This window comes from Spermophilus citellus, assembly GCF_964194105.1.
Source record: "Spermophilus citellus genome assembly, chromosome: 2".
In the NCBI taxonomy this organism is placed as follows: domain Eukaryota; kingdom Metazoa; phylum Chordata; class Mammalia; order Rodentia; family Sciuridae; genus Spermophilus; species Spermophilus citellus.
Genome location: NC_138183.1, coordinates 71,579,645 through 71,590,870, shown reverse-complemented (window position 1 = coordinate 71,590,870; position 11,226 = coordinate 71,579,645). Strand labels below are relative to the sequence as shown.

The 11,226-nt window shown below is 41.8% G+C and overlaps 1 pseudogene across 1 annotated transcript; it reads right to left on the bottom strand.

Annotated features, from left to right (window-relative positions):
* Positions 1-5,625: 5,625 nt before the first annotated feature.
* LOC308641531 (nucleoside diphosphate phosphatase ENTPD5-like) lies at positions 5,626-10,440 on the bottom strand (annotated as a pseudogene). The gene is made up of 3 exons: positions 10,387-10,440; positions 5,926-7,120; positions 5,626-5,712 (listed from the first exon to the last, which is right to left on the bottom strand). The product of its transcript is annotated as a nucleoside diphosphate phosphatase ENTPD5-like (transcript).
* Positions 10,441-11,226: the final 786 nt, after the last annotated feature.

Here is an 11,226-nt window from a genome sequence, read left to right as displayed (position 1 = left end):
ATACTGCATTATATTTCTTTAGAGAATTTTCAGAATTCATTTCCTTAGGCCAAGTCTATAAATTCAACCTCTGCTAACAAAAGTGACAACAAGACCTCAGAAACTCCATTTGGCAAGATCCAATTCCCCAATATTGTTGGGGGGATCTTCTTTAGCCTTTATTTAGCACAGCTTTGGGAAATAATTTTCAAAACCACAAAAATATACACTGTTTCCTTGCCATCTCTGTGAGATTGGTTCTAGGACCCCCTGCAGGTACCCAAACATGCAGATACTCAGGTCCGGGCTGGGGATGTGGCTCAAGCGGTAGCGCGCTCGCCTGGCGTGCGTGTGGCCCGGGTTCGATCCTCAGCACCACATACAAACAGAGATGTTGTGTCCGCCGAAAACTAAAAAATAAATATTAAAAATTCTCTCTCTCTCTCTCTCTCTCTCTCTCTTAAAAAAAAAAAAAAAAGATACTCAGGTCCCTTGTGTAAAATTGCATAAAAATTGCAGAGTACCTATGCACATCCTCTCATATATTTTAAATAAGCTCTGGATTGCTTATGATAGCTAATATATGTAAGTGCTATGGAAATAGTTGTTATATTGCATTGGGTTTTTAATTGGTATTGGATTTTATTTTATTTTTTCCTAAATATTTTCCATCATGGTTGGTTGAATCTGAGGATGGAGAGCCTATGGATACAGAGTGATCTGTATCTGCCACCCTCCCCCAAATTTCTTTTTTGGGTAAGGAGAGGGGTAGGTACCAGGGATTGAACTCAGGGGCATTTGACCACTGAGCCACATCCCCAGCCCTATTTTGTATTTTATTTAGAGACAGTGTCTTACTGAGTTGCTTAACACCTCACTTTTGCTGAGGCTGTCTTTGAATTCGTAATCCTTCTGCCTCAGCCTCCCAAGTCACTGGGTACAGGTGTGTGCTGGCCTAAATTTCTATTTCTTTTCTTTTTTTTTTTAGTTTTATTGATTATATTTTTTTAAATACACGACAGCGGAATGCATTACAATTCTTATTACACATATTGAGTACAATTTTTCATATCTTTGTATATACAGTATGTTCATGCCAATTCATGCCTTTATACATGTACTTTGTTTTTAATTTTTAGTTTTTTGCATTACAATTCTTACTACACATATATACCACAATTTTTCAAATCTCTGTTTGTATATAAAGTATGTTGACACCCAATTCAAGTCTTCATACATGTACTTTGGATAATGATGTCCATCACATTCCACCATCCTTACTAATCCGCTGCCCCCCCTTTTCCTCCCATCCCTCTTCCCTATCTAGAATTCATCTAATCCTCCCATGTTCCCCCTCCCTACCCCACTATGAGTCAGCCTCCTTATATCCGAGAAAACATTAGGCATTTGTTTTTTGGGGATTGGCTAAATTCACTTAGCATTATCTTCTCCAATGCCATCCATTTACCTGCAAATGCCATGATTTTATTCTGTTTTAATGCTATTTCTTATTCTATTTCTTATTCTACCCCATTTAAACTTCAGTAGCCAGAGAAAACAGGACCTGAAAAGTTATAGTCATTGGTTCCCAAGAGAGCCAGGTGCAAGTTCTGACCCATCTTGTAAAGTTAGCTGCAAACCCTCTCAGGGAGCTGCATACGTCTTCCAAAGGCTGACTGCCTGTGTGCATAGACACAGCATGGTGCTTGGGACTGCATGGGGAAAGAGGAAGCAAGGTTGCAAACCCGAAAGAGGAAGCAAGGTTGCAAACCCGCCACCCTCACATGTCTACAAAGGTTAGTAAGTGAAGCTGGACAGGTTATCTGTACAGGGCATCAGCCTCGCAGCTTCAGCTTATGGTTGTCATACGAGGACTTATGCCCAGCATCATCAAATCTGCCATTACAAAACAAAAAACAAAATCCCCCCAAATCTGGACTTGATATAAAATCTACTAATTTTTTCTAAAAAATGTATTGTCCTATGTAGGCCAAATAATACATGTTTATAAGCTAGATAAACTTCAGGGGTTTTGCCAGTTTGCAAATTCAGCTCTTAAAAGGTGTTTTAAGAATGTTTTAAACAGCTGGACACAGATTACATGCCTGTAATCCCAGAGAATAGGGAGGCTGAAGCAGGAGGCTTGTGAGTTCAAAGCTAGCCTCAGCAACTTAGTTAGGCCCTAAGAAACTCGGGAGACCCTGTCTCTAAATAAAAATACAAAAAAAGGGCTGGGGATGTGGCTCGGTGGTTAAGTGCCCCTGGGTTCAATCTCTGGTACAAAAAAAAAGAAGAAGAAAAAGAATGTTTTAAGTAGGAAACCATATAACATGGTCAACAAACTATTTCAGAAGATACTCTGGGAGGGAACTCTAGATGGAGAAAAGGAACATTGAACCCGGAAGCAAGAAACTTTGTTTTGAACCCGAACTTATTAGCTGAAGGGTCCTGAGCAAGCTACGGAACAAAGCTGTGAATGACTTATAGAATGGTTATAGTTTCACCAGCCACATGTACTCTGCAGGGCTACTTCAAAGAACAAACCAATCAATTCAAGAAATCTCCTATACTCCAAAGAATCATGCAAATAGAAGAATTTACAGTGTAAACTCCTTGAGGCAGAGAGTCGATCACAATCAGAACACAATGCCTATTTGCACAGAGGCACTCAATAAATATTTTTAATTGACTTAATATGCCTTCCTGTTATAATCCAAATTTAGAGAATTAATGTTTTTTTTATGACCTACAAAATAGTTTTCAAGATTATTAAGCATTCTGACTCACATAATGACTCACATAATAACTATGGATCGAAGTTCCTAGACTCAGTGAAATTACATGTTAATGTGTAGATTTTTGTCTGAGAGAGATGCAAATCATTTCTCTCTGGTGGAAAAGATATCTACAAAGATTATAATTTATTATTTTGTAGGATATTAGCCCAATTTTGTATTTAACTCAGAATTTTTATCTTACTATTCATTAATCAGATTGCTTTTATCACCCTCTTCCTTAAACATTCTTTAAACCATCTTAAGATCTTCCCAATTCCCTCATTCAATCACAGGCTGAATAAGTCACACACGTTCATTTGATAGTTGCATGAGAATCATAATTCCACAGTTTTGAAGATTATTCTTGAATGCTACCCTATCTTTTCCTCATCAAACATGTAAATACAGATACTACCTTCTTTGATGGAGTGTAGAAAGGAGTGGGAAGCCAATTTGATTCTAGGAATGTGTTGGGATCAAGTACTTTCATATCATTGGAACATACATGGGTTTTGCAGGAGAAAGTTGCCTGATGCATTAGTCAGCCTTTTATCACTGTGACCCAAAATACTTGACAATAACAACTTCATGGTTTCAGAGTTTTCAGTCCATGGTCAGTTGACTGCTTTGCTCTGAGCTTGAGGTGAGGCAGAATATCAGGATGGAAGGGTGCAGTGCAGGAAAGCTGCTCAGTTCATGGTGGTCAGGAAGCAGAGACAGGGAAAAGCCAGGGGCAAGATAAAAGGCACCCTCCCCAGTGACCTACCTCCTCTGACCATGCCCACCTCCCTATAGTTACCACCCAAGTAGTACATTCACATTATTCAGCAAATAGATTAACCCACCAATGCAGTCACAGCTCTCATAATCCAATCTTTCAGCTCCCACTAGTGCTGCATTGCCTAACACATGAGTCTTTCAGGGGACATTCTTAGATCCAAAACATAGCACTTGGAAAAGGATCGGGGTGTCTTTGGGTCCATTGTTACATAACAAACTACTCCAAAACTCAGTGACTTAAAATGACACTTACTTATTATTTCTCATACATCTGTAGGTAGACTGATCTAGGCTGGACTCAACTGGAGTGTTTCTGCTCTACATTTGCCTCGTCCTACTCTGATGCCCTAGGCTTGCCTGGGAAATTTTCTCTCATGGAATGGCATAGGTGCAAGAGAACAAGTCACAGATGCTGTAGTTTGGATCTTGAATATCCCTTAAAGGCCCAGGAGTAAAAGGCTTGGTCCACTGGGTGGCACTATTGGGAGGTGGTGGAAACTTTATTCGATGAGGCCTAGTGAGAAGTCTTTGGGTCATTGGGGAGTGTGCCTTGGAAGCAGGTTACAGGACCCCTGCCCACTTCTCACTTTCTTGTGCTCCCAGGCTGAGGTGAGCAGTTTTCCCCTGCCATGTGCTCCTGCCATAATGGCTGACTTGCCACTGGCCCAAAAGCAACAGGGCCAAAGGATCATGAACTGGAACCTTGAAAAGCAAGAGCCAAAATAAACCTTTCGTCTCTCTCTCTCTCTCTTTTTTTTTTAGATAGATAGATAGAGAGAGAATTTTAATATTTATTTTTTAGTTCTCGGTGGACACAACATCTTTGTTGGTATGTGGTGCTGAGGATCGAACCCGGGCCGCACACATGCCAGGCGAGCGCGCTACCGCTTGAGCCACATCCCCAGCCCCCTTTCGTCTCTTTAAAATAATCTCTCAGATATTTATTACAGTAGTAGAAAGTTGATTAACAACCATGGTCAATCCAAAGGCAAGTGATGGGGAATTATATTCTGACTTTTTAGTGGGAAAAACTGTAAAGTCACATGGCAAAGGACATAGCACAAAGAGGGGTGAAGAATTGGAGCCAATGATGCAATCTACTTAGGGACAGACAGCAGAAGCCTTAATACTATAGTAAAGAATTAAACTTGGTTCTAGGCAAGGGGAAGCCATCAATGTTTTTAAGCAGAAGGAAAGCATTCTCAGATCTATGTTAGAAAGATGATTCTGTCTGCTCCCTGGGTGGAGGATTAGGGAGTTTAGAACCACTTGAATTAGAGTAGTGACTGTGGGAAAAGGGACAGAGGGACAATTTAAAATAGTTATTAAATAGACTAAAGCGGGCCATCATTTGGAGAAAGAGTAAGAAAATCGAAGACCCCACTCAAGTTTCTAAATTGATATGGTGAAATCATTGACAGTGATAATAACACTAGCTGCTTTTATTGAGCACTTATTTTGAGTCATCTACTATTGCAAACTTTTTTTTACAGTTTCTTTCTTTTTTAAAATTACACATGGAAAGGAAAACCAAGTAATTTTTGTATCTTTATTTAGAGGAGGGGGTGAGACAGACAAGGATGGAAGAGGCAGGACAGTACAGAGGGAGGGAAAAAATACTGATATTGATAGGTCATGGGATTGTAGGAAGTCCGCTGAATGTAGCAGGTAAGAGGAAAACTAAAATGTTCAAAGAAATGAGGCACTCCAAGATTAAAATGAGTTTTCTTTGGTTCCCAGGGACTTGTCCCTGAGCTCTCACTTCAAGTTTGAATTCCAAAGCTATTCTTTTTGGCTCACAGGGCTCTCTGTGTCATACAAAGACTCTCAATGATTTAAATTCTAGAGCCATCTGTGCCCCGCAAATGGTTAGGTAATAGTTCACATTCGACATGTGAAATTAATTCTACCCAAATATCTAGGCTCAAGGTCAAGATCGGTATATGAAAGTCCCTCCACCCTGATCAAGCCACCTACTACCCTCAATCCAGGTTCTCCCCAGACTAGCTCAGAAAATGACCAAGTCTTCTCTTCTTCTCCCCTTAAAAAGGTTGTTGGTGATTGCAGGCCTCAGAGGAAGTGCTTGGCATCAGTGGGAGATGACCAGAGACTGCAACTAGTGAAAAGTAGGCCCCAAGGCCCAGCCCATCTCTATGTTGTTCACTTTCTTGGTGAACTGAAAGAGGGTACTATCTCATTGAGCACAGTTGGGCATGCCTATAATCCCAACAGCTCAGGAGGCTGAGACCGGAGGATGGCGAGTTCAAAGTCAGCCTCAGCAAAAGCAAGACCTAACCAACTCAGTGAGACCCTGTCTCTAAATAAAATACAAAATAGGGATGGGGGCGTGGCTCAGTGGTCAAGTGCCCCTGAGTTCAATCCCCAGTACCCTACCCCCCAAAAAGAGGGTGTTATCTGCAAAGCTAAAGCCATCTTTTAGCAGGGCAGTGATGTAGGAAAGGACTGCCTGACTTGAAGTTCTCCAAGTTATCGTCAAACATTTCCCTGGCTTTTTTTTTTTTCCAAACTCTTCAATTTTTAAAATATCCCCTTTTTGATAGTCAATCATGTATGTTTCAACGGCTCCGTCATAATAGTAAGAGAAAGCATAGAAGGACCTTCCTCGGATCTCCTCTGGCTGGTGAAGCTTTCCTTGCACCACCCTCAGCACTTCGTTGTAGCAGAGCTCAAAGCCCATCTTCCCTTCTCGGTTGTCAGCAAACTGCTATTTCACACCCCCAAATATTCAATCTGCTTCCAACCATCTTGATAAACAGGACTTTGGAAGTTTGTCCATCAATCCCTTCTGTCTGCAGGGTTCCCAGAGTTGCCAGTCCTGCAGCTTTAATCCAAATCCCAAGTAACTGTGTATAGAGCTTATAAGTGCTATTAAACATCTCAAAGGAAGTGATGTAGCCCTTAGGGGTTTGTTCCAAGGTTTTCTCAAACTAGGGCAGGAATGTGATTTGGGTAAAGCACCCTTCACCCCACCCAGATCCAGAGTCCCCACAGTCTCCTGGCTGTGGCCATGTAGCTGACCTGTTAGGAAATTCACAGTAACCCAAGCCAATATCCCTTCACAGGATCCATCCATGATGCTAACATTGTCATCTGGGACCAGGAAAGGTGGCTTGTTGAAGATCTCCTCCACCTTAAAGAGCAGGGCCTGGGCTTTCTGTTCTGGCAGTAGGTGAAGTCCCGCGGTTGCCCTCAGGACCACTTCGGTCCTTGGGCAGTGACTTCAGTCTTGGCCACCTCCAAGAGTTCTTCAACACTCTCAGCACCTGCTTAGGTTGATCTACAAATGCAGAAAGTCCTGGCTTCACAGAATCAAAGATTTTCCCTTCCAGAACTGGAAGCAGTCCGGGAATGTTCTGCGTGAAGACGTAAACATGAATTCGAGTTCCAGTGCTTCCTGCATCAAACATAATTCCATACAAGGTGCTGGCACTGACATTTATGGGACACATGGAAGACAGGAAGACACCCTCAAACCAAGTCTCCTGGTCTCTGTGGAAGACAGTGCTACAAACACAGGCTACCACCAGCATGAAAAAGATTGTGCCCCAGGAAGTGGCCACACTCTACCTAAGGTGTGGTGACTTGAAGTTTTGTTGTGGAAGGAGCGCTGCTCACAATCCTGTAGTAGCTTATGTCCAGATACCTGGTCTACACTACCAGGACCATAATGATCTGGTTTGCATGAGGATTCGGCCAACATACTCCACGTTTCTATGGCATTTCTTTAAGTGCGCTGCCCTTGGTGCTCTTCGCCCTATTGCAAACCTTTTGCACGTACCACAAAAGGGTTATAAAAAACAAGACATCGTTTTAGTTATAGTTATCTATCTCTGTTTTATGAACAAGAAAACCAAGGCTTAAAATATTGAGTAATTTGTCCAAGGTTTTACAACTCATAACTGACAGAGCTGAGGTTTGAACTCAGAGTTGGAGCCCACAATCTCTATGGGCAGCCTTGAAGGACAGGGATCAAAAGGACAGGAATCAGCTTTAGGGAGGAACTAACATTGTATTTGGAGCCTTTGTGACTTTTATATCCTAGCACTCTGGTCTACCTTTTTAAGCAATAAAATAGCAGTGTATTTATTGGTATAAAATATCACTTTTTTAGGTACCTAAAGTTGGAATCATTTACATATTAGATTTGCCCAGAGAATCATATGCTTCATTTTGACTCAAAGTTACATTCATTTGAAAATCAATCAGAACCCATCCCTCCCTGCTCAAAGCCTTCCCAAACTGGCTGTGGTTCCCCTTTCTCATCCTTAGATAAGTGTATCCATCATTTCTATTGCCCACAGATCCTTGGGTGGACCTCTCTTTACGTCCTGTAGTCTCTAACAGAACAGATTTAGGATGGCAAGAGGCTGGAAGCAGGTGATTAAAGTGGGAAATAGAGATCCTGTGTGCAGTGCTGAATTAGGGAAAGGCTGGGGAGAAGGGAAATTCGTACTAGTTCCAGCCCCTCCACGTCCCTTCTTCCAGGTCCTGATTCTCTCCATTCCTCTTTCTCCTTATCCTCCGAGACAGATCTACTCTCAAAGCTCAATACATCTCTCCCAGGATCATTTATTTCACCTGGGATCTTCCTTCCCAGTTATCCACCCTGGAGAGACTCAAGCTGAAGGACTGAGGGACTTGGATTCAGGCCTCCTAAGGTGGAGCAGCACCTGAGAACAGTGCAGAAAAATGAAACCACTGCTGACTTTTAACAATTGGTGCATGAAATAAATATCAAAATACTATTATTGCTAAAGCACTCACTAGTTTGGGAAATGTGAACTGTGCCAATTTTATATCTATATCTATCTATCTATCTAGTCAGCCCTCCATTTCTGAGGTTTCTTCATCTTCAGATTTAACGAAGGATGGAAAATAGAACACACACACACACACACCTGTATTAAACATTAATATTTATTAATTTAATTTAATGTATTAAAGCAGAATTCTTTTTCTTGTCATTGCCCCCTAAATCTTACAGGAAAACAACTATTTGCATAGCATTTACAATGTCATAGGTATTGTAATCTAGAGATGATTTAAAGTATATGGGAGGATTGTGGGGTGATATGAAAACACACCACTTAATACAAGGACTTTGCCTTCTGTGGGGGATCCTGGAACCACTCCCCCAGACACAGTGCATGACCACTGACTGCATATAAATAAGATGTAAAATAAAGGGAGAGCAGGAAATAAGATGTTTTATTTCTCTCTCTCCCTCTCTATATATACACAAACATTTATTATTTGCCACTCAGCCATTTATTTTATATCTCATTTATTTTACTGAATATTTTCAAATGTCAAATTTTTTATGGTGATTTCAACCATCATTTGAATCTTCTTCATTTTTATCTCTTTAAGTCCTTTTTACTAATTAAAATTAATTTTGCTCTTCTCTAAGCAAAATATAAATATATAATGTATGCCTATGTAGGGCATATAAATAAGTCATAAAATCTGTCCATTTGTGAAGACATTTATAAATAATTCTCCATTCTTCTGGCTCATTCCTTCATTCACACTTTAACATGAGACAAGAAGTAAGGCTTCAGAGGTGGCCCCTGTGGCACCAGGGATGGTGTGTTATGATGACTCATTTTAGGTGCCAACTTGGCTGAACCCAGAAAACCCAATATATGGTCAAACTTTATTCTGGATGTTTCTTGAAGGCCCGCCCCCACCATTTTTTTAAATGAGATTAACTTTTTTTTTTTTTTTTGAGATTAACATTTAAATTGGTGAGCTTTGAGTGAAGAAGATTGCCCTCACAATGTGGCTTCCCACATCCAAGCAGTTGAAGACCTGAATAGAATAGCAGACCTGGGACTGGGGTTGTAGCTCAGTGGCAGAGAGCTTTCCTAACATGTGTGAGGCACTGGGGTCGATTCTCAGCATCGCATATAAATAAAGATCTATTGACAACAACAAAAAATTAAAAAAAAAAAAAAAGAATAGCAGACCCAGCAGGAATTCTGCCCGCAGACTGCCTTTGGACTCACAAACCTTCCCCTGGGTCTCTGGCCTCCTGGACTATCTGTGGATGTTGGACTGAGCAAACTTACACAATTTTGTACATCCATGCTTTAAAATAAATCTCTTGCTCTCAGTACATCACAACCTGTTGGTTCTGTTTCTCTGGAGAACCCCCCTGGACAGATCTGAAAGCTTTTCCTTTTTCACTCTCTGTAGGAACAGTTCTAATGTCTCTCCCAGCCCATCCAAAGACATTGTACAGAACAGAACAGAACAGAGAATCCTCTAGCCTTGGAGGACTCAGTGGATTTACAGCCCAGTCATATCTTGAGTCCTCTTTTTCCTTGCTGTGGGCACCCTGGCTTCCAGTAATTCTTCCAGATTGGTCAACCCGCAGGCCTTAGTCAAGAGCCTCAATGTCCTTTAGTTCCAGGTCTTCAGTGGACATAGCTCTTGAATTTTAGAGCCATAACAGGATGAACCAATCCAGGCCATGGGTTGCCATCCCTGGGAAAGTGCCCTCTTGCTTCACTATGGGGCTGATGCTGTTAAGAGACTAGGCAATGCGTAACCTTCTCCTGCCAGGGTCACAGAAGGATTCTGTCACTGTTGGGTACTCCAGACTGTCTCCCATCTACTTGTGGTTTAAATGGGTCCCCTTCCTTCCCCAAAAAAAGCTACGATCCTTTTTGGTGATTAACTCCCTTTCTGCCTGTAGAGTTGACAATGGGAAGGTAGCCGTTCCAGGAAGCTCTTGGACCCAAGACGTCTTGGTTTCTCCCTAGGAAACCTCTCAGGTTGTCAGGAGGCAGCCGAGGGAGAGTGCCTCACCTCCTTGGCACTGGACCTTCCCTTCACTCTCAGCCTCTGCAGGATGCTGCTGTTTCTGGTGATGGTCCATGGCTGACTCTCCAGTAAGCCCAACCTAGTCCCTAATGTCTAAAGCCCCTCCATGGACAATTGAGATGGGCCTTGTGACAACATGTGACTGGTTTAGCAGATCTCCAACCACAACGGTGGCTTTGGTTGCTCGCATATCTTTCACCCAAGAAGCTTCCTTGGAATGGGACCATGGGCAATTAAGTTTGTTTCCCTAGAAACAGTGGGGCCCTAAAGAGAAGCTGGATGTGTCTTCTGGCATTTCTGGGGGTTTAATGAAAAGTTTAAACTTTTAACTCCCATCTTAAAGCTGCCAGGGCTGAGACTTAGAAGCAAAGGAAGATGGGTACCCTCCTGTGAACTGGTTTTTATATATTCCTCCCCAAATGCATTATTCATTTGGATACAGGGTTCTCTCTCTGAGGATCCTCCATCTCCATATTCTCTGTATCCTGCAGCAATTAACCCATCTTTAAAGGATCAGAATTTTACTGGATCAGAATATTAGAACAAATAAAATGACCCTAGCTGGAGAGAGGGAGAAGAGCATGTGTCCCCTTTCTCTCTAGTCAGAGGTAATTTCTTGAAGGAACTGTCCCTAAAGAACTTTTTTCAGAAGATTAGTGCCAAATGGTGGAACCTGATGTCATTCTGGAATAGCTGTCACCCATCTACCTACCTGGCTCTTATTTTATTTGGTACCCGAGATTGAACCCAGGGGCACTTAACCACTAAGCCACATCCCTAGCCCCTTTTTCTTAAATGTTGAGAGACAGGGTCTTCCTAAGTTGCTTAGGCCCTCACTAAA